This window comes from Bos indicus, chromosome 19, assembly GCF_029378745.1.
Source record: "Bos indicus isolate NIAB-ARS_2022 breed Sahiwal x Tharparkar chromosome 19, NIAB-ARS_B.indTharparkar_mat_pri_1.0, whole genome shotgun sequence".
In the NCBI taxonomy this organism is placed as follows: domain Eukaryota; kingdom Metazoa; phylum Chordata; class Mammalia; order Artiodactyla; family Bovidae; genus Bos; species Bos indicus.
In genome coordinates, this window is record NC_091778.1 from 34,909,872 (window position 1) to 34,930,861 (window position 20,990).

Here is a 20,990-nt window from a genome sequence, read left to right on the forward strand (position 1 = left end):
AGCTGGAAATTACTGGATGCACCTCTGAAGCCCAACACTTGGTCTACGTGCTCTCACAGTACTGCCTTCTCTTGTGTGACTGGGTATGGGGAGACCATGTCTCTCAAAGGGATTGAAAGCAGAAAATCTGGTTTTGCATATAGACACAGCATCTCGAGGGATACGTTACGTGTGGTAAGAGCTCAGAATTCTGTTTGATGAATTAATGATGAAATGAGCAGGCACAGTGACCCATGGCCAATGAAGTGGGTGTGGTCAGCACTTGGGAAATAGAACATCACCTAGGAGTTCAGAGAGACGGTTTTTTGGTGATAAGCAAACAGGACTATGGGGGTTAAAACTCCACACCTACTGTTCTCCTAGTAGTCACTTGTAGTTCCCCAACCTAGCAGATCAAAACCACCTGCCAGACTGATTAAAAACATGCAGGCCTGGGGTTCACTCCCTGCAACTCTGACTCGGTCCCATCAAGGGTAAGTCTTGCTTCATATATATATATATATTCCTTTTTTTTTTTTTTGGCAGGGGTCCACACTGTGTGACTTGTGGGATCTTAGTTCCCAGACAGAGATTGAACCCAGGTCCTTGGCAGTGAAAAGCTCAGAGTCCAAACCATTGGACTGCCACGGAAGTCCCTTGCTTCCAATATTTTTAATAAAACTCCCAGGGTGTCTCTGAGCAACCAAGCTTGAGACTTAGCTGCCTAAACAGCCAGAAAGCTGAAGACTCATTGACAGGTAATGATTTTTTTAAAAAGGGCAGCTCTGAGAATCTGTACAGAAGCCACACATACATATGACAGAAATGTGACTAGATCATCAAACTGTGATACATCCATGCCTGGCAATACAAAGAAATAAAGTACTGACACACAGAACAACATGGATGAATCTGACAAGAAACCAGACACAAAATACTACGAGTGTATGGTTCCATTGATAGGAAGTTCTAGAAGAGGCAAAACACAGTGACAGGAAGCTGATCAGTGTTTGCCTGGGGATGGTGGTGGGGTTGGGGCTGGTGGGCTGGGAACGGGACTAGAGGGACACTGAGGAAAATTTGGGGGTGAAGGAGATGCTTAGTGTCTCAATGGCAGTGGCGGTTCTGTGGGTGTGTACAGTTATCAAAAGTCATTGAGTTACATGCGTTCAACAAGAGGGCATCTGCTGAGACTCAGAACCCAGGACCCTAATGGGAATCCTGCCACTGTCCTCCAACCCGCGTGGCTAGCCCGTCACCATGTTCTGCCTTCTGATTCGGAAATCTCTCCTGGATCCTCCTCCCACTCGTTACTTCCAAAGCCTGGCAACATTGCCAGGGGTAGAACTGCTGCTGGTCTTCCTGCCCAGAGTTCAGGGCCACGGCCCCCTCTGCCAACAGGCTTTTCAGATGCAGAACCGATCATGCCCCACCTCGAACCCCCATTTAGATCCCTCTGATTACAGACCACCCACCTGCACCCCTTCCAGGGTAAGACAAAGTGCCACGTGCCTCTCTGGGTTCTCTCTGACCCACCACTCAGACCTGCTCCTGGCTGGACTGTGCACGGCTCCCCAAAGCACCATCACAGCTCCAGGCCGGCGTGCTCACCACCTCTCTGGCCCCAACATTCTCCCAAGAGCCTCCACTGGCAACTCCTGCTCACCTTTCCATGCCTCGGTTTCCCCACCTTGAAAGAGAGGGCCGTACATATGGGCGCCTCATGGGAATCAGAGGAAACAACCCTCTAGGAGAACTGGACTGCTTCATTTGCCACGCAGTCGGCATGCCAAAGTCTCATGTTCATCATTTTAAAAAACATCGATGTGTTTGAACAAGAAAACTGAAGCCAGGGGAAAAGACACTTCCCATGCACTGGTTTCCCCCAGTGAAGGTACAGTCCTGCCTGTTTTGCAAGACTTTTCGTGGGTGTCTCCTGCTGAGACGACACGGACACACGGAAACTCATGTGGCAGAGGAGAGAGAAGAGATGAAGAGAAGTGAAACAGCCGCTCTGAGCACAGCCACGGAAGACGTAGTCTGTGGGGCTGAGCCAAAGGGACAGAACCGGATCAGAGGAGCACATGTGTGCCTATCTCTGCATCCAAACCAGAGGGGCAAGCCCGTTTCTGAGTCAACTTGAAGGATGAACGTCCTGCGAAACTGAGCTAATGGTCTGATTCTAATAAGAGATTAGACTCAGTGGAAGAAAGGGGGAATCCCCCAGAACTGAATTTCCAGCCACCAGAGTGGTGGAGACGCTGCAGAGTAACTTGAGCCCCTTGCCCAGGGGGTGGGGGCAAAAGACGTCTAAACAGAAACCACGTAACAAGTAACTTCCTAGAAAAGCCTCTATCTCTGTCATATCTTTGAGACTGCCATCTAGGCCTCGCAAGCACAGCGTTTGGTCCAGATACTGTGCACAGGGACGTTATCCGGCCCTCTGCAAGGAAGGGAGGGGGTGCTCCCCAGAGCTGGATTCCAGGGGAGAAGGCTTAGAACTGGTCCAGTGGGCAGTACCCGCCATGGGACTTCAGATTTCCCATGCCTGGCAACAACACGCACATAAGCAGGCTCTGCACCACGGCTGTGAACACATCTCCACGCTGCCAGTAACTAGTACCCAGGGGGAGAACTGCGTTTCCAAAGACCTTTAGACTTGAACCTCAAGTTAGATCCCCTGGAGGAGGAAATGGCAATCCACTCCAATATTCATGCCTGGGAAATCCCGTGGACAGAGGAGCCTGGTGGGCTACAGTCCATGGGGTTGCAGAGTTGGACACGACTGAGCAACTAGACAGCAGCAGCAGCAGTATTAATTATCCTTACTTGGCAAGACAAGAAAAGTGACAGGCAGTGAGAAAAGACAATGTTTTCAGGCTGCCAGAAGATGTTTGAAATCCATCGTCAGCCCCCAAACAAGCATGTAGCACGCACTTGCCCAGCCCATGAGGATGTGTTAATAATGTCAGGAGTCACCGGAGACTTGAGGTGTTACACCCACAGCAGAAGAACCTCTTTCCCCAGATAGTGCTGTTGTTCTGAGAGTTTCCATCCCCACCTTAAATAATAACCAGCTAGGTACTTACTCCAAAACCTCCTGCTTCTTGGGAGCGGCTGAACTCGATCAGCAAGCCAGTGGTACTATTTTAGGGTTTGGTGCTGGCGGGAGGAAAACCACACTTGAGGGGCCGGGCGCCGAGCATTGGAGCAACGCTTTGCTCAGGAAGCAGGCGGGCTCTGCTCTCCAGGGCCTCACCCCCTGCCTCTCCCTCCCTTCTTCTCCCTCCCATAAACTGCAAAATCACTTCTACCCTACTGGTGCCCGAGCGCTTCCTTTGAATGTCTCTGAAACATAGGATTTAAAGACGTAGGCTGACTGCTTTCTTTCTGATTGCTCCCTGACATATCAAACAGAAGAAGGGGAAAAAAGCCAGTCTACTCTGCAGAGGTGTTGTTCAGTCACTAAGTTGAGTTCGACTCTTTGCAACCCCATGGACTGCAGCACTCCAGGCTTCCCTGTCCTTCACCATCTCCCAGAGTTTGCTCAAACTCATGTTCATTGAATTACTGATGCCATCCAGCCATCTCATTCTCTGTTGCCCCCTTCTCCTCCTGTCCTCAATCTTTCCCAGCATCAGGGTCTTTTCCAATGAGTCGGCTCTTCGCATCAGGTGGCCAAAGGACTGCAGCTTCAGCATCAGTTCTTCCAATGAATATTCAGGGTTGATTTTAGGATTTACTGGTTTGATCTCCTTGCAGTCCAAGGGACCCTCAAGCATCTTCTCCAGCACCACAGTTCAAAAACATCAATTCTTCAGCGTCATGTCTTCTTTACAGACCAACTCTCACATCTGTACATGACTGTTGGGAAAACCATAACTTTGACTATACGGACCTCTGTCAGCAAGGCCTCAGGGCCCCTCCCCTGCCAAAGTCTGTGGCTCCTGACAGTGACTCTTAATTCTACAACTCATATGGAAATGCAAGGGACCCAGAATAGTCAAAACAATTTCGAAAAAGAGGAACAAGGTAGGACTTACACTTCCCAATTTCAAAACTTACTACAAAGCTACAGCAATCTAGACCATGTGATATTTGGCACAGGGCTAGACATACGCAGATAAATAGAACAGAACTCAGAGTTCAAAACTGAACTCTTACGTTTATGGGCAGTTGTTTTGGACAAGGACACCAAAACCATTAGACAGGGAAAGAACAGTCTTTCAACAAGCAGTGTTGGGACAACTGGACATCCACATGCAGAAGTATGAAGTTAGACTCCTTCCTCCCACCACATGCAAAAAATACCTCAAAATGTAAGAGGTGAAAAATAGAAAACTCTTAGAAGAAAATATAAGTATAAAACTTTGTGACCTCGGACTAGGCCACGTTTTCTTAGATATCACACACGAGACACAAGCAACCAAAGAAAAACTAGATATGTTGGACTTCGTAAAAATCAGAAACGTTTGTGCTTCAAAGTACACTATCAAGAAGTGAGGGCTTCCCTGGTGGCTCAGTGGTTAAAAAAAAAAAAATCCACCTGTCAATGCAGAAGACTCGGGTTTGATCCTTGATCCAGGAAGATCCCACATGCCACAAAGCAATTAAGTCTGTGTGTCACAACTATTGAGCCTGTGCTCTAGTGCCTGGGAGCTATAACTACTGAGCCCTAGGGTCCCAACTACTGAAGCCCATGTGCTCTAGAGCCTTACTCCACAACAAGAGGAACCATCAAATGAGAAGTCCACATGCCGCCACTGGAGAATAGCCCCCACACACCGCAGCTAGAGAAAAAGCCTGCATGGCAACAAAGACTTAGCATAGCCAAAAATAAATATAAAATTACAAAAAAAAAAAGAAAGTGAAGAGATAATCCACATGATGGGAGAAAATATTTACAAATCACATATCTAATAAGGGCCTATTATCCAGAATATAAAGGACAAGTAACCCAACTGAAAAATGGGCAAAGGAGCCAAACAGACAATTCTTCAAGGAAAATATGAAACATACAAATGGCCAATAAGCACATGGAAAGATATTTGCAATTATTAGGCAATAGCAGTACGAAAATCAAAGCTACAATGAGATAGCATCTCACATCTACTAGAATGACTACAGCTAAAAAAGACAATAGTAAGTTTTGGCAAAGATATGGAGAAATCGAACCTCCATACATTGTTTGTGAGAATGTAAAATGGTATTGTTGTTTGTTTAGTTGCTCGGTCATGTTGACTCTTTGCGACTCCATGGACTGTAGCCCGCCAGGCTCTTCTGTTCATGGAATTCTCCAGGCAAGAATACTGGAGTGTGTTGCCATTTCTTTCTCCAGTAAAATGCCATGGCATCTGTGAAAAAAAAAATTGGCATTTCCTCAAAGATAAAGACAGTCACCATTGTGATCTAGTAATTCCACTCCTAGGTATGTACCCCCAAGAACTGAAAACAGGAGCTCAAATAAAAATCTGTATACGAATGCTCACAGAAGTACTATTCACAATAGCTAAAAAGTAGGAAAAAAATCCTCATCAAGTGATGCATGGATAAACATAATGTGAGATCCATACGATGGAATACTATTCATCAGTAAAAACGAATGAAGTTTTAAAAAAAGGAGCGAAGTAGTGGGACGTGATACAATATAGATGAACCTTGAAAACATTATGTTGAGTGAAAGAAGCCACATCAAAGAGGTCACAATTGTATGAATACATTCATATGAAATTTCCAGAATAGCAAATCCATAAATACAGAAAGTAGATTAGTGGTTGCCGTGGGATGAAGGGAGGAGTTAGAATGGGCAGTGACTGATAATCGCTCCAGGACTCCCTTTTGGGGTGATAAAAATGTTCTGGAATTTGACAGTGGTGACTGTTGCACAACTTTGTCAATACACAAGAAAATTACTGTATTGTATATCTCAAAATAGTGAATTTTATGATGTGATTTATATAAATTTCACAAGTGACACTGTAAAATATTTGATGATGTGGAACAAAGATGACAATGTATTTAGTGGAATATATGGTTATGTATCGGAGAAGGCAATGGCACCCCACTCCAGTACTCTTGCCTGGAAAATCCCATGGGTGGAGGAGCCTGGTAGGCTGCAGTCCATGGGGTCGCTAAGAGTCGGATACGACTGAGCGACTTCCCTTTCACTTTTCACTTTCATGCATTGGAGAAGGAAATGGCAACCCACTCCAGTGTTCTTACCTGGAGAATCCGAGGGACGGGGGAGCCTAGTGGGCTGCTGTCCATTGGATCGCACAGAGTTGGACACGACTGAAGCGACTTAGCATGGTTATGTATTAAGTTTGCATCAGCACTGAACTGAAGACGCTAAACCTATGGCTACAAAGGGTCAACTGTATATTTTATTTTTAAAAATCTGTGTGTAAGTGGACCCATGCAGTACAAGCCCAGCTATTGAAGGGTCAACTGTACAAATATCATATGATCCCACCTCTGGGTATTTACCCAAAGGAATTGAAATCAGGATCTCTAAGAGACATTAACACTCCTTTGTTCATGGCAGTGTTATTCACCATATCCAGGATGTGGAATCAACCGAAGTGTCCATCAGCAGACAAATGGATAAAGATGGTACATATATACAATGGAATGTGATTCAGCCTTAAAAAAAGTAAGGAGAGTCCACAGTATGTGACAACATGAATGAAGCTGAGGACATTATGCTGAGTGAAATAAACCAGTCACGAAAGAACAAACCCTTCCTGACTCCACATATCTGAGGAACTCTAAAATAGTCAAATTCACAGAATCAAAGAATAGAATGGTAGTTCCTAGGGGCTGGAGGAGGGGGAATGGGGCATAAAGTTTAATTAATTAATCAACTGGCATAAAGTTTCAGTCAAACAAGATGAGTAAGGTCTAGAGATTTGCTGTACAGTGCTGTACCTCTAATCACCAATCATTTATTGTATGCTTAAACATTTAAGAGAGTAGGTCTTGGGACTTCCCTGGTGGTCTAGTGGCTAAGACTCCACGCTTCTGAAGCAGGGGCCTGGGTTCAATCCCTGGTCAGGGAACTAGATCCCATATGCTGCAACCAAGACCTGGTATAGCCAAATAAATATATATTTTTTTAAAGCGAGAGAGAGTAGATCTCAAGTTAAGTGTTCTCACCATGGTAAAATAAAAGTTTAGAAAATAAATGACAAAAAGAGGATGTTACCTCTAGGTGCTGAAATGATGGAAGGTTCTAATTGTCATTATGTTCTTAAGATTTTTTTGACACTAGCTGAGATGAACATGGCTTGTTTTATCATTTTAATAATACTATTTAAGCACAATAACCATTAGGCATTCTGAGAGCAGCAGACTCTATGACTTGATGGCTTATTCTGCAGAGACTAAGTTCAACATGATCCCAGGCAGGCTTTCTTAAGTGTAGAAGCAACTAAACCCTGAACAAGATGTCCTCTGTGGGGACAGGGAACTCAGAACAGAGGGAGGTGATGGACCATGACAGTGTGTCCAGGTGTCCACTGACGCAGAAGCTGCACAGGACAAGGGTGGTCTACCTTCTGGGCTGGGTTCATGACTCCAAGCTAACACTGAGAGGAAATCTCTGTGCCAGCCAAGTTCATAAGTGCCTCAGCAGGAAACCTGCCTACTCTCCATGGAACAGAATTTACTAAGCCTTAGCCAAAAATCAAAGCCTTAAAATGTTCTGTTTGCTCTTGGAAAAAATAAATCTATCAACCCTAAAAATATCTAGGACAAAGCCAAAAGATGAAAATGACTCTGAGTGGGTTTCAAAGAGATGTTTGATGAATCTTTGCAAAGACTGTCAGAGTAAGAGTCCTTAGGACCCTTGCATTATAGTGGAGACATGCCCTCAAGGACCTGTGATGAAGTACATGAAAGGACACCCTCCCAGGGGCAACAACAGCTGAAAACTCTTCACAGTCTCTACCTTTCATGCAGCCAGAACAGACCCTGTGCCTATTACTGGAAAATGAGTATAAACAGAAACTGTTTACGTGATGTGCTGATGGTGGTGGTTTAGTCACTCAGTCATGTCCAACTCTTTTGCAACCTTGTGAACTGCAGCCTGACAGGCTCCTCTGTCCATGGCATTAACCAGGCAAAAATACTAGAGTAGATTGCCATTTCCTCCTCTGGGGGATCTTCCCGACCCAGGGACTGAACCTGTGTCTCCTACTTTGGCAGGCAGAATCTTTACCCCTGAGCCACCCAGGAAGCCCTACCTGCACACATAGACTCTGAAACCTGACATCAGCATGTAAGACAGTACTAGGTTGGCCAAAATGTTCATTTGGGATTTTCCTAAGATCTTTTGGAAAAATCCGAATGAACATTTTGTCCAACCCAATACACTGCTCTTCTTTGTAAATATCTGTGTGACCTGACTGTAAAAAATCATTCCTCCTTAAAGGAACTTGACTTTTATGTTAACCCAACCATCTCTTTAGATGACTTTTTAATTTAGTTCTAAAGCATCAAATTTCACTGTAGGAAATTACATAGAGAGAAGAAATTACAGAGGGAGACACACCGCACAGGGAGAGAGATGTTTAGTGAGGTTGCCCTTTGTACGAGCTCTGGACAGGGGTCACTGCGCCCTCCCTGAGGAAACAAGAAGACCAAACTCATTCTGCGAACACATGGCTAGGAACATAGGCCTGTTGGCTTACAGTTTATGCCTTGATATACTGTCATAAAAACACCCCTGGAGGGCCAGATGAACTCACAGGCCCAAAGGAGCCTTGACAGGTCAGGTCGCCATGAGGCAAGTGTGGCTCCAGGGCTGGCCCCTCCCCACTCTCCTCCCACTCCACCCCAATGCACCCCTTGCTGCCAGGGCCACACACCTGCCACCCACACAGCACCTCCTGTGTGAGGATGCTGAGGGAGGCGATGCATATGTTTGAACTGTTTAATTAGCCAGGAATAGGAAAGCAGCAATTCTTTCGGCTTCAAAGCAGATGTTGAGCTAAGTAGGAAGGACAAGAGCCCCAGAGCCTGCAAGATGACTCAGCCCCGGTCCCCCACAGGTCCCAGCATCTTTGGGGATGTACCTGTCCACCTGACTTTCCTACTACAGGGATTCTGACACTGAAAGGCCCTCTCTGACGTCCAGCAACCCTTCACCTCCTCCTTCCCAGCCTGGTTTGCTGGTTAAGCTGAAACCCCTGCACCCTTCCCAGACTCGGGTTCCCAAAGGCCTCCCTGACCAGTCTGAATCCCAAGACCACCTCCTTCCACCAGGCTCCCCATCAGCTCCCTGCTCAGCCAGCCACCAACTGGGATCTGCCACATCACCATCTTTCTGTTTCCAATCTGGGTCTCCGGATGGAATTATGAAGACTGAACTCCCCCGAGGGAACATGGCCTTCATTGCCCCTGAAAGAAGTGAAAGTGTTAGTCATTCAGTCATGTCTGACTCTGCAACACCATGGACTCTAGCCCACTAGGCTCTTCTGTCCATGGAATTCTCCAGGCAAAAATACAGGAGTGGGTTGCCACTTCTTTCCGCAGGGGATCTTCCCAATCCAGGAATCAAACCCAGGTCTCCTGCATTTCTTTACCATCTGAACCACCTCACCAGGAAAGCCTTCATTGCTACTTAGCAATTGATTTATTCAACTCTATTTTCATGTTGAACCTCCCAAAAAGCATTTATTCTAAGAATTTCTTGTTAACTCAGAGGGGAGAGGTCATTAGCCTGACTAATCGCAGGTTGAGCATTATTCTTCAAGTCATCCTTACTACTATCAAAGCCTACATGATCTCCACCTGATGCCTGACTTGTTTCTTCCTGATTCTGAACTTTCTTTATTGGTGATGGCGGCAGGGGGGGGGGGGGGGGGGAGGGGCGGGGGGGGAGGGGGGAGGGGGGGAGGGGGGCGGGGGGGGAGGGGGGGGCGCGGCGGGCAGGGAACAGGGCTGATGTCCCTCTCCCAACCCTCAGCAACAACTTTTGAACCTCTGCTCCCAAAAAGGTACAAAAGATGCAAGGAAGAGGACTTCCCTGGTGGTCCAGCTGTTAGGAATCCACCTGCCAGCGCAGGGCACACGGGTTCAATCCCTGGTCCAGGAAGATTCCATATGCCACAGGGCAACTAACAACCCCACATGCCACAACTACTGAAGCCTGTGTGCCTGGAGTCTGTGCTTTTTAACAAGAGAAGCCACTGCAATGAGAAGACCACTTGCTGCAACCAGAGAAAGCCCCTCATGCAGCAGTGAAGGCCCACTGCAACCAAAATTAAAGAAACTATAAAAAAGAAGGTACAAATAGGAAATGAATAAAGAAAAAGCAGCAATTAATGAAACCAAAAACATTTTTAACAGTCCCGAGGACTAATAAAAGTAAAAGCTGGTGTTTTGAAAGGACTAACAAGATAGAACTTCACGCAAATTTAATCAAACAAGAAAAAAAGAAGGCATCCAAATTAGAAACAAGAAAGAGGACATAATTATATATATGGATTTGTAAACTGGCAAAACAGATAATTTTCTAGGAAAACACAGATTACCAAAATTAACTCAAGAAGAAACAAACAGTTCCAGAGGAAAAAAAGCAAAGGGTAGGAAAAGGCAATTCAGAGAAATACTAAAGACTAATAAACACATGACAAGAGGCTTCATCTACCCAGTGCCCAGCACTGAGCAATATGAACTGAGCAATAAGATACTTTTAAAGCCATCATATGGGTTAATATTTTTTAAAGGGATAACAGTGTCACCAAAAATGTGGGAAACAGGACTTTCACACACTTGTATGCATGGATTTTGGGAAGCAGCTGGAGAGGAGATTGTAAAAGGGGACTTTCGGGACTTCCCTGCTGGTCCAGTGGCTAAGACTGCACGCTCCCAATGCAGGGTGCCCAGGTTCCATCCCTGGTCGGGGAATTAGATCCCACCTGCCACAGCTAAGAGTCTGCACGATGCAACCAAAGATCCTGCATGCCACAACTAAGATGTGGCTCAGTCAAATAAATATATCTATTTTTAATTAAAAGAATAAAGGGAGGCCTTTCACATTTTACTCTCTGCACTTCTATGAGTTTTTATAAGAATGTGCTTTAAAAATGGAATTTCTAAGCCTGTATACACAAGGACTAATACACAACTGTTACTATCTGTTTAGATTGGAGAACAAAGCTTTGAAATGAGAATGTAGACTTAAAACAGTTTATGGATCTGAAACATAAGAGGCAAGAAAAAAGAGAAACAGAAAACTAAGCAGCAGAGTACAGACTGGATATGATGCAGAAGAAAACCGAGCACCAGCTCCTGTGCTCTTCCTTCTGCCCCTTGCTGAGAGCCCAGCACAGGACACTGAGTAAGTGTTTGCTGAATACATGAAAGAAAAATGGGATTCACATATCCAGAGCTACTTTGGGAATTTCAACTTCAAAAGAAAAAAGTGCAACAGTTTTACTCAAGTGTATTTTACTAATTGTGGTGGTGGGTTAGCCGCTAAGTCATGTCCAACTCTTGTGACCCCATGGGCTGCTAGACTTCTCTGTCATGGGATTCTCCAGGTAAGAATACTGGACTAGGTTGCCATTTCCTTCTCCAGGGGATCTTCCCGACCCAGGAATCAGACCTGGGTCTCCTGAATTGCCAGCAGATTCTTTACCAACTGGGCTATGAGGGAAGCCCCAAGTATTTTATTAATATTATCTTGAAATGCAAGATTATTCTTTTCCCTGAAATCCTGTTACACTCTTCACATAACCATTAAGTTTGAAATTTATACTTTGGTTATTTTTCTGCATCCAACCTTCAGTTACAGGGATGTAGTTCAGGCTTCCCTGGTGGCTCAGTGGTAGAGAATCCACCAGCCGATACAGGAGACGCAGGTTTGATCCCTGGTCCGGGAAGATCTCACATGCCTGAGAGCAACTAAGCCCATGCGCCATGACTATTAAGCCTGTGCTCTAGAGTCTAGGAGCTGAAACGACTGAAGCCCACGCACCCTAGAACCCATGCTCCACAATAGAAGCCAGCGCACCGAAACTAGAGAAAGCCCACACAGCAATGAAGACCTAGCACAGTCCAAAATAATAATTTTTTTTTTATTAACCTGCATCTCCAGGGTCTCCTGCGTTGGCAGGTAGGTTCTTTACCACTAGTGTCACCTGGGAAGCCCCAGTAAGTAAATAAATATTTTTTTTAAGGGATGTGGTTCATCTTGGTTAGTCTGTTACTATATTTTCACCAAATTTTTTTTTTTCATTTTATTCTTCCTATATTTTCACCAAATATTTTAATAATATTGTATGCTGGTGTTCATATTTGTTAAAATTCACAGTTTTCCTCTTTTTCTATTTTGTGGCATTACATCAGTTTAGAAAAATTGATAGAGCAGAGTGAAGTGTTAATCATTCAGTCATATCTGACTCTTTGCAACCCTATGGATTGTAGCCCACCAAGGCTCCTCCCTCCACGGGATTCTCCACGCAAGAATACTGGAGTGGGTTGTCATGCCCTCCTCCAGGAGAGCTTCCCGACTCAGGTATCGAACCCAGGTCTCCCTCATTGCAGGAAGATTCCTTACCGTGTGAGCTACCAGGGAAGCCCAGAGAGAGTGGTTCAAGGAAATATAAAGGTCATGCTGACAGTATAAATATGACTCAACAGTTAGAAAGGGTCACTATTTTTAATCAGCTTTTTGGTTGTTGTATAGTTGACTGGAAGGGTCATATTGAACAGGACTGATGTGTAAGCTGGAGAGGTGTATGTCCTTTATGTGGCCAGCCAGCCACTTAAACAGGGATGTGCAGGCAGGAAGCACAGTAGTGTATCCTGAAAAACTGGAATTCATTGGCCCCCTGATGCATTTGCTTCCAAGGGTTAGAACACTTCATAGTTTTCATGAAGCTCCTGAAATAGTGGCAGAAAACCACGCATGCTTCCCACATGACTTTCAGACAAAGCACCATGGCCTCTTTGGTAAACCAACCAAGTTCTTCCTCAAGGGGACAATAACGTTTCTCTGTGCAAAATCCTATGAGTTTCACAGGAATACAACAGAGGCCTCATTTACTGCTACACCCCTCACTGGTACAGCACACACACTAATGGAACGTGTTTTTAGAACTGCCCCAAAGTTAATGATACATGTTTTGGAGAGAAAACAGAACAAAATGTTAGCAGAATCCCTCTCTCAAATCATGCTCTGAATTTCAAGGAATACGTATGGCGTGCCACAGCAAAGAGGAAGAAGCACTCAAACCTCAAATGGCTTTACCTGTACTGCTAGGGTGTCTGGACTTGATAAGCCCTAGTCAATGAGGATGATTTAAGCAAAGAAGCAAGGAGATAAAACTCATACTTTAGAACAACTGTTCTGATGGCAGCATGGACGACAGATTATAAGGGAGTAAAGCTGGAAGCAAGAAACCCATTTCCAGGCAACTTAAACAGTCTAGATGAGATACCATACACAGAGAGTGAAAGAGAAATTCATAAGAGGCTGAATCAACAAATTGTTGCTGTTGTTCAGTCGTGAAGCCGTATGCAACTCTTTGCGCCCCATGGACTGCAGCATGCCAGGCTCCTCTGTCCTCCCCTCTCACCTAGAGTTTGCTCAGATTCATATCCATTGAGTCACTGATGCCATTTAACTATCTCATCCTCTGCCACCCTCTTCTCCTTTTGCCCTCAATCTTTCCCAGCACCAGGGTCTCTTCCAGTGAGTTAGCTCTTCACATCAGCTGGCCAAAGTACTGAAGCTTCAACTTCAGCATCAGTCCTTCCAATGAATATTCAGGGTTGATTTCCTTTAGGATTGACTGGTTTGATCTCCTTGCAGTCCAAGGGACTCTCAATTGTCTTCTCTAACACCACAGTTCAAAAGCATCAATTCTTTGGCGCTCAGCCTTCTTTATGGTCCAACTCACACATCCATACATGACTACTGGGAAAACCACAGCTTTGACTAGTTGGACCTTTGTAGGCAAGGTGACGTCTCTGCTTCTTAATACACTGTCTAGGTTTGTCATAGCTTTTCTTCCAAGCAGCAAATGTCCTTTAATTTCATGGCTGTAGTCACCATCTACGGTAATTTTGAAGCCCAAGAAATTAAAATCTGTTTCCACTTTTTTCTATTCTATTTGCCATGATGTGATAGGACCAGATGCCATGATATTACAGATTCCTAAATATAAATAATAGAACTTGAGTGTCAGTTGAATTTTGAGGAGGAAGGAGGTGTTTCTGGTTTGAAAACAACTTGTTGAGATTGTGAAAAGACAAGGTTTGCCATGTGCATTGTTCATCTACTGCCGTGTAACAAATACCCGTAACATTTAGCAGCTTGCTAAATTTTATTATATTTATCATTTATCATCTCACAGTTTCTGTGGGTGAGGAATCAAGGAGAAGCTTTGCTGGATTATACTTAAGCTAGGGCTGCACCATCTGAAGACTTGACTGGGATGGGAGCTCCGAGGAGTTCAAATCACATGGCTGGCAAGTAACCACTGGCTGCTGACAGACCTCTGTATCTTGCCCAGTGAACCTCTCTATAGGTGGCTTGAATATCCTTCAGTTATGGTACACGTCTTCCCCTGCACCAGGTGACCCGAGAGAGAGCAAGGACGAGGCCACAATGCTTTTAATGACCCTCAAGTCTCACACATCCTTTCTGCCCTATTCCACTCATTAGGAGGGAGTGATTAATTCCAGCCCACGTTCATGGACAGGGCATTAAGCCCCACCTCTTGAAAGGAAAAGTATCAAAGAGTTTACAGGTATGTTTTCAAACCATTATAGCACTGAAGCAGATGATGAGTTCATTTCTTGCTGAATTTGAAATGCAGAGACACTCAGCTGGAAGAGTACAGAGGACAGATGGACATACCCATCGATGAACGTAGTGGGAACAAAGTCTACAGAAGACAGAGCTAGAAGCGAGGTCACAGGACTTTCCTCAGGGCTCAGTGGTTAAGAATCCACCTGCCAATGCAGGGGACACCGGTTCAATCCCTGATTCAGGAAGAGTCCGCATGCTGTGGGACAACTAAGCCTGTGCACCACAACTACTGAGCCTGCGCTCAGGGCCGTGCTCTGCAGCAAGGGAAGCCCCCAGGAGGAGAAGCCGTGCACCGCAACTAGTCCCCACTCACCACAACTAAAGCAAAGCCTACATGCAGCTGTGAAGACTCATTGTGGCCAAAATTAATTAATTTTCTTCAAAAAGAAGCAAAGTCACAGAGTTAAGGAGGAAATGAGAGACAAAGTCAAGCGATTCCTGAAAACTTAGCCATGAAAGGAAGTCAACAGTTAAAGGTCAGAGTAGAGAGTTTGGGTGGACTCCTTTTTAAGATAGGAAACTTTTGAGCTTGTTTATAGGTAGAGAGAGAAGAAATCAGTACAAGGACTTCCTGGTGGTCCAGTGGCCAAGACACCGTGCTCCCAATGCAGGGGGCGTGGGTTCGATCCCGGGTCAGAGAATTGGATCCCCCATACTGCAACTACAGATCCCGAGTGACACAAATAAGATCCAACACGGCCGAATAAATAAATACTTAAAAAAAAAATCATTAGAGAGAAGTCAGAGTGTCAATGAGGAGGGGGTAGTTGACGAAGGTCTTGGTAGGACCTCTTGGCCACTGATCCGGGACAGAGGAGAGACCTCCTTACCCCAGAGAGAAGGAAAGGAAGAAAGGGTGCTGTTTAGCTTGGTCCCGTCTCCAGGACAAGTAGATCCAGGACAAAGTGTGTTGTTAAGAACACAGATGTGCCCGCAGGTTGGGAAACTCTCAAGTCAGCTTAGTATCTCCCCAAGCCGTCCTACCGCAGACCCTGCCAGGTCTCTGAGGCCGGCTGTAGGCTTCATTGTTCTGACGTACCTGCTTCCCTGTGCCCTGTGCTCTTCTAAGGTGTTTGATTGGCTGTCTATCTAGGAAGATGACCACCTTGACCTTGGAATCTCCTCTATGGGAAGTCCCCATCAGCAGCCCTGAGGGACTTGGTATCTTGGGGTCTCTGCCTGCTCCCAGGCTGTGGCTTGCACCCCGAGCTGGGTGCGGTAGTAAAGCCCCTCTGAACCACAGTGTGCTGTTTCCCACAGAAGAAACTGCAGTGGCACTGCTGTTTCTGCCCTAGAACCCTGCTTTGGTGTCCAGATTCTTGATGAATTTATTATCCTTCAGTTCTATAAAACTTTGCTGCATTAAATACAAATATAGTTCCCTTCCTGTGAATTATGACCTCAACAAAAGCTGGCCAACAGAAGATATACATTAAACTGTGACGATTCATGGAAATGAATAAGCCCATAGCAGCAAGTTTCCATGCTAGCAGTTACCATGGTGACCATGGGCATGAATGGCTATTTAAGGTGCTCTCTTTAAAACATCTCATTAGGCACCGGATAGAAAAACTGATGAAATCATGGGGGAACTTTGTTTTTTAATTTTAATGAAGAAAGAATTTAAGCTCCAGGGGATCTTCCCAACCCAGGGATTGAACCCAGATCTCCCACATTGCAGGCAGATTCATTTTGCCAGCAGAGCCATCAGGGAACCTAAGAATACTGGAGTGGGTAGCCTATCCCTTCTCCAGTGGATCTTCCTGACCCAGGAATCAAATCAGCATCTCCTGCATTGTAGGTGGATTCTTTACCAGCTGAGCTACCAGGGAAGCCTCTAGAAATATGTTAGCTACTATTTATAAAGCAACTGTTAGAGACCATACACTTTCCTAGGGTTTTTGCTTAAATTGTCACATTTATTCCTCAGAAAGTCCCTATGAGCTAGGTAGTATTCTTTTACCCTTAGAGTAGTTGAGGAAACTGGGAATCAGACAGATTGTATAATTTTCTGATATCCACACAACGTGTGTTAGAAAACCTAAGGTTTATACAGAAAAAGTTCATGGTTTTTCCATTCTCCCATATTGCTGTTCTGATAACAGTAACTAAATTAAAGTATAAATACGATGACCAGGTATTGCCCCCAAGCTCATTCACTCTCACACTACCAGCGGCTCAATGTCCTCCACACAGGCTGACCACAGCCTGAAGTTTTCTTATTAGCTGCCTATCTTCCCACTAGATTACAAACTCACTGAGAGCAGGGTCCTTGTCTGTTTCACTTCCCACCCATCATCAGTAGCTAGAACATTATCTAGCATGGATCAGGGAATCAGTAAATATTTGTTGAATTAACAGACAAATAAGGCAAATTCAAAGGAAAAGTTAAATTAAGCAGGACCTTGGAGAGGCTTCTCAGGGATAGAAACCCCACCCCATCCCACCATGTCCCCTGCCTCTTGTTTGTAGAAAAGCTTTAGCTTCCCAGGCCTTGCCTGAGTTCCAAAGTTAATCAGAGCAGTGAGAAAATACAGAAACAAAGGAAAACAGTTAAGTAAGACAAAATAATAATAGTTAAGCCACAACACAGGTGCTGGACCTTCAGTTCCTCCTCAAGGGCTCTAGATAGCAGTCTAAGCCACGTCCTGAGTGGTACAGAGACTGACACCCCTACCAGCTGGAGTTAAGTGCATGCAGCCCACCAGCACGTACCTCAGACCCCCTGTAACCAGAAGGTTTTGGATGTAGACTCCTGATCACCTCACCACCAACCGTCAGAGAATTGTGTACAAGCTGATCACACCCCCTACAATACCCACCGCTAACACTGTCTTTAAAAACCCCTCCCTGAGAGACCTGGGGGAGTTTCGGTCTTTTGAGCAGAAGCTGTCCATTCTCCCTGCTGTTTGGCTCAATTGTTGTTCAGTCTCTAAGTCATATCCAACTCTTTTGCAACCCCATGGACTGCAGCACCTCAGGCTCTCTGTCCACAGGATTCTCCAAGCAAGAATACTGGAGTGGGTTGCCATTTCCTCCACCAGGAGACTCTTCCCAACCCAGGAATCAAACCTGAGTCTCCTGCATAGGCAGGCGGATTCTTTACCACCAGGGAAGCCCTTTTGGTTCAATCACAAAAGCACTAAAGCAAATGCTTATATAAACATGTATTTTAAAAGAAAGCATTTGACAAGTTCAAGACAGAATTTAAATTATAACTTTTAAAAAGAAATACCCACGGGCTTATTCGGGACATACTGTGCTGTATTTTTCCATGTACTATTTTCAGTAAAGCAGTTAGCAAACTTGAAAGATCATAATAACAAACATGTGCTTCTGTAACTCTGAAATTGTGACTAAAGGAAGTTCTTCTTCACCAGTTCATGCACACATTTGTGTTAAAAAACGTAATAATCTATTTTTCCCTGGAGAATACCCAAGGCCAGTTTAACTAAAGGAGGATGCTCATTGAAGTGAAGCTATCAAGTATGAGCCTAAGTGTTAATATATTCCAGAACAACAACAACAAAAAATCTTAATTTCCTCTGCCAACCCTGCAAATGCATTCCCTATATCACTGGGGAGACAGGTGAGAGAATGTAGAATGACCAACCAAAGGCCTCATTTCTCTCAGCAAAATCAATTTGAAGCTAGTAAGTAAACATATGCCCTCACAATGAATAGCAGGTTATGTCCAGAAGAACTATTTAAAACATCTTACTCTGAGGATACTACTAAAATCTTTCAACATGATTTCTCTCCAAAATAATTTTATTGAATTAGTATTTTTTTTTAATTATAAGACTACATTTTAAAAATATTTTACTTTATTGATTTTTGGCTGTGCTGGGGCTTTATTGGTGCACGTGGGCTTTCTCTAGCTGCGGCCTGAGGGCTCTCACCGAGGCGGCATCTCTCACTGAGGACCCAGGCTCTAGGGCGCGCAGCCTTCAGTAGTCGCGGCCCACGGTTTCAGTCGGGTGCAGCGCAGGGGCTCAGCAGGTGCAGCGCAGGGGCTTGTGAAGTTGTTCTGAGGCATGTGAGCTCTTCCCAGACCAGGGATCGAACCCACATCCTCTGCATTGCAGGTGACTCTTAACCACTCGCCCACCAGGGAAGCCCTAAATTTTAAAATGTCTGACGCTTACAGTCAACTGAAAAAGCTATAAGCTTACAGTCCTGTATCATTACAGTCTCAAAGCTAGACTTAGCCTACACCACCCTGTCATTTGTAACTCTTGTTAAAATGCCAGACTACAGCTCCTTTAAAGAAAAACAAACCCGGCGCATGGTGTCAGGCATCCTTTGTTGCTGCTTATAGTGACTAAGTCCCACGCTTCTAATACAGCTTTCATCTACTTACTACACATCAAAGGGTTTTACAGGGTTTTCTCTTTACACCTTAATTCAGTTTGTTCAGGATACTGTCACTCTTTCCCAGATAAAAATGAGGAAAATAAACTGAGCAACTTACAAAATAATATTGAGGATGATCAGGTGGAAGTTTATAAAACAAATTTGGCTGTGAGTTAAATCATCACTGAACCCAGGTCACAGGTACATGAAAATGTACCATATGAGGCTGTGTATTTTTGTGAATGTTTGAAATTTTCTGCACTATAAGTTTAAAGAAAAAATAAAAGAAATTGAACAAATGACTTAAAAGTCACAAAGCAGAGACTTCCCTGATGGTCCAGCTGTTAAGAATCCACTTGCCAATGCAGGGGACATGGGTTTGATCCCTGGTCCAGGAAGATCCCACCAGCCACAAAGGAACTAAACCCATGCACCACAACTACTGAAGCCCCTTGCATCCGAGAGCCCCTGCTCACAAGAGAAGCCACCGTAATAAGAAGACCGAGTACTAAAACTAGAGAAAGCCCGCTCACAGCAATGAAGACCCAGTGTAGCCAGAAACACATAAATAAAGATGGTAAAGATAAACATTTGAAACAGGGCAAGTGGTGGGGGTGCGTGGGGAGTCAAAGCAATACACAAAGAGTGCCTGGCAGAAAAGAAAACCCTAGTTCACCTATAACTTGGTGGCTAGACACACCAGCGGTGTACTGTCACCTTTAGGGTGAGCTGTTTCAAAAGTCACCTTCAGCAATGGAATGATTCATTCCAGGCGAGTCATGTCCTACTGCCTTACTATTAATTACCTGTAAGACCAGCCTCAGATCTTATTATAGCCATGGTGGCACGCAGAAGCCAATAAAATGTCTGCCATCCTGCAGAGAACTTGTTGTTAGCCTTACAAGAAATGCTGGAGGGAGTTCTTCAAGGTGAGAGCAAGTGAGCCCAGAAGGAAATTCAAATTCACACACACAAAAATTCAAGGAGCACCAGTAAAGGTAATTATGCGATTATAAATGGGAGTAAACACAGGGTCCATCCTCCTCTGAACTGATTATTTTAAATTATGTGGTGAGAACGACAGTGGGAGCAAGTAGTTGGAGTATACACGGGGTCCTTGGGAGGCACCCAGGAGGTAGGCCCTGCCTCACCTCGGAGAGTCTAGAGTTGCAGCCTGACCTCGAACGGAGCAGGTCTCTCTCTCCTTGATGCTACTTCAGAGCCTGAATACACTTTAATTCCTGCACACATCACACTGTTTATAATCATTTTATAAGCTTCTGGATTAGTCAGGATTTGCTAGGTTGCAAGTGACATGAAACTAATCTGAACTAGTTTCACAAAGCAAGAGGGAAGGAGGACCAGATTTCATAAATAAACCCTGGAAAGTGCAGGGGTGGATGTGGCCCAAGGAACCACTGGACCAAGGGAGACTCTCTCTGCACATCTTTCTGCCTGTCTCTCAGTGAGGGTGGGTTGAGGCCCCACCAGATTCATTGATTAATTAATTGTGCAAATATCACAATCCATCAATGCTAACACACCCAATATCCCTGAGGTCAGCACACCTCCTATGGTCGCCGCTGGATGGTCAATGCTGCTCAGGACGTGACAGAATAAGCTCCCTGAAAAGCACAGTAACTTGGCTTTCACTCCAGGTGGCCTCAGAGCTGACCGCAGTCCTACACTATTCCAGGCTTCACACCAGAGGACCATCGAAGGAGCGGTGTGAGTCCTGGCTGCTTTATCAACACAGTCTGCAGATCCCTTTAGGTGAGATAAGGAAGGGCCAGCATCAAATTCACAGAATGGGTGTCACAAGCCCAAAAGA

General features: G+C 44.9%; 1 protein-coding gene across 2 annotated transcripts in view; it reads right to left on the reverse strand.

The window, feature by feature from the left end:
- Nucleotides 1-20,990, reverse strand: part of SPECC1 (sperm antigen with calponin homology and coiled-coil domains 1) — a 206,724-nt gene that overhangs the window by 168,844 nt on the left and 16,890 nt on the right. The window contains exon 1 of one of the 2 annotated variants that reach the window (XM_070773132.1): nt 3,069-3,229. The exons of the other annotated variant lie outside the window; for it this stretch is intronic. The gene's annotated coding sequence lies outside the window, so the exon portion shown is untranslated. Of the gene's footprint in view, nt 1-3,068; nt 3,230-20,990 lie in introns of those variants that run through there. 2 annotated transcript variants of the gene reach the window in all.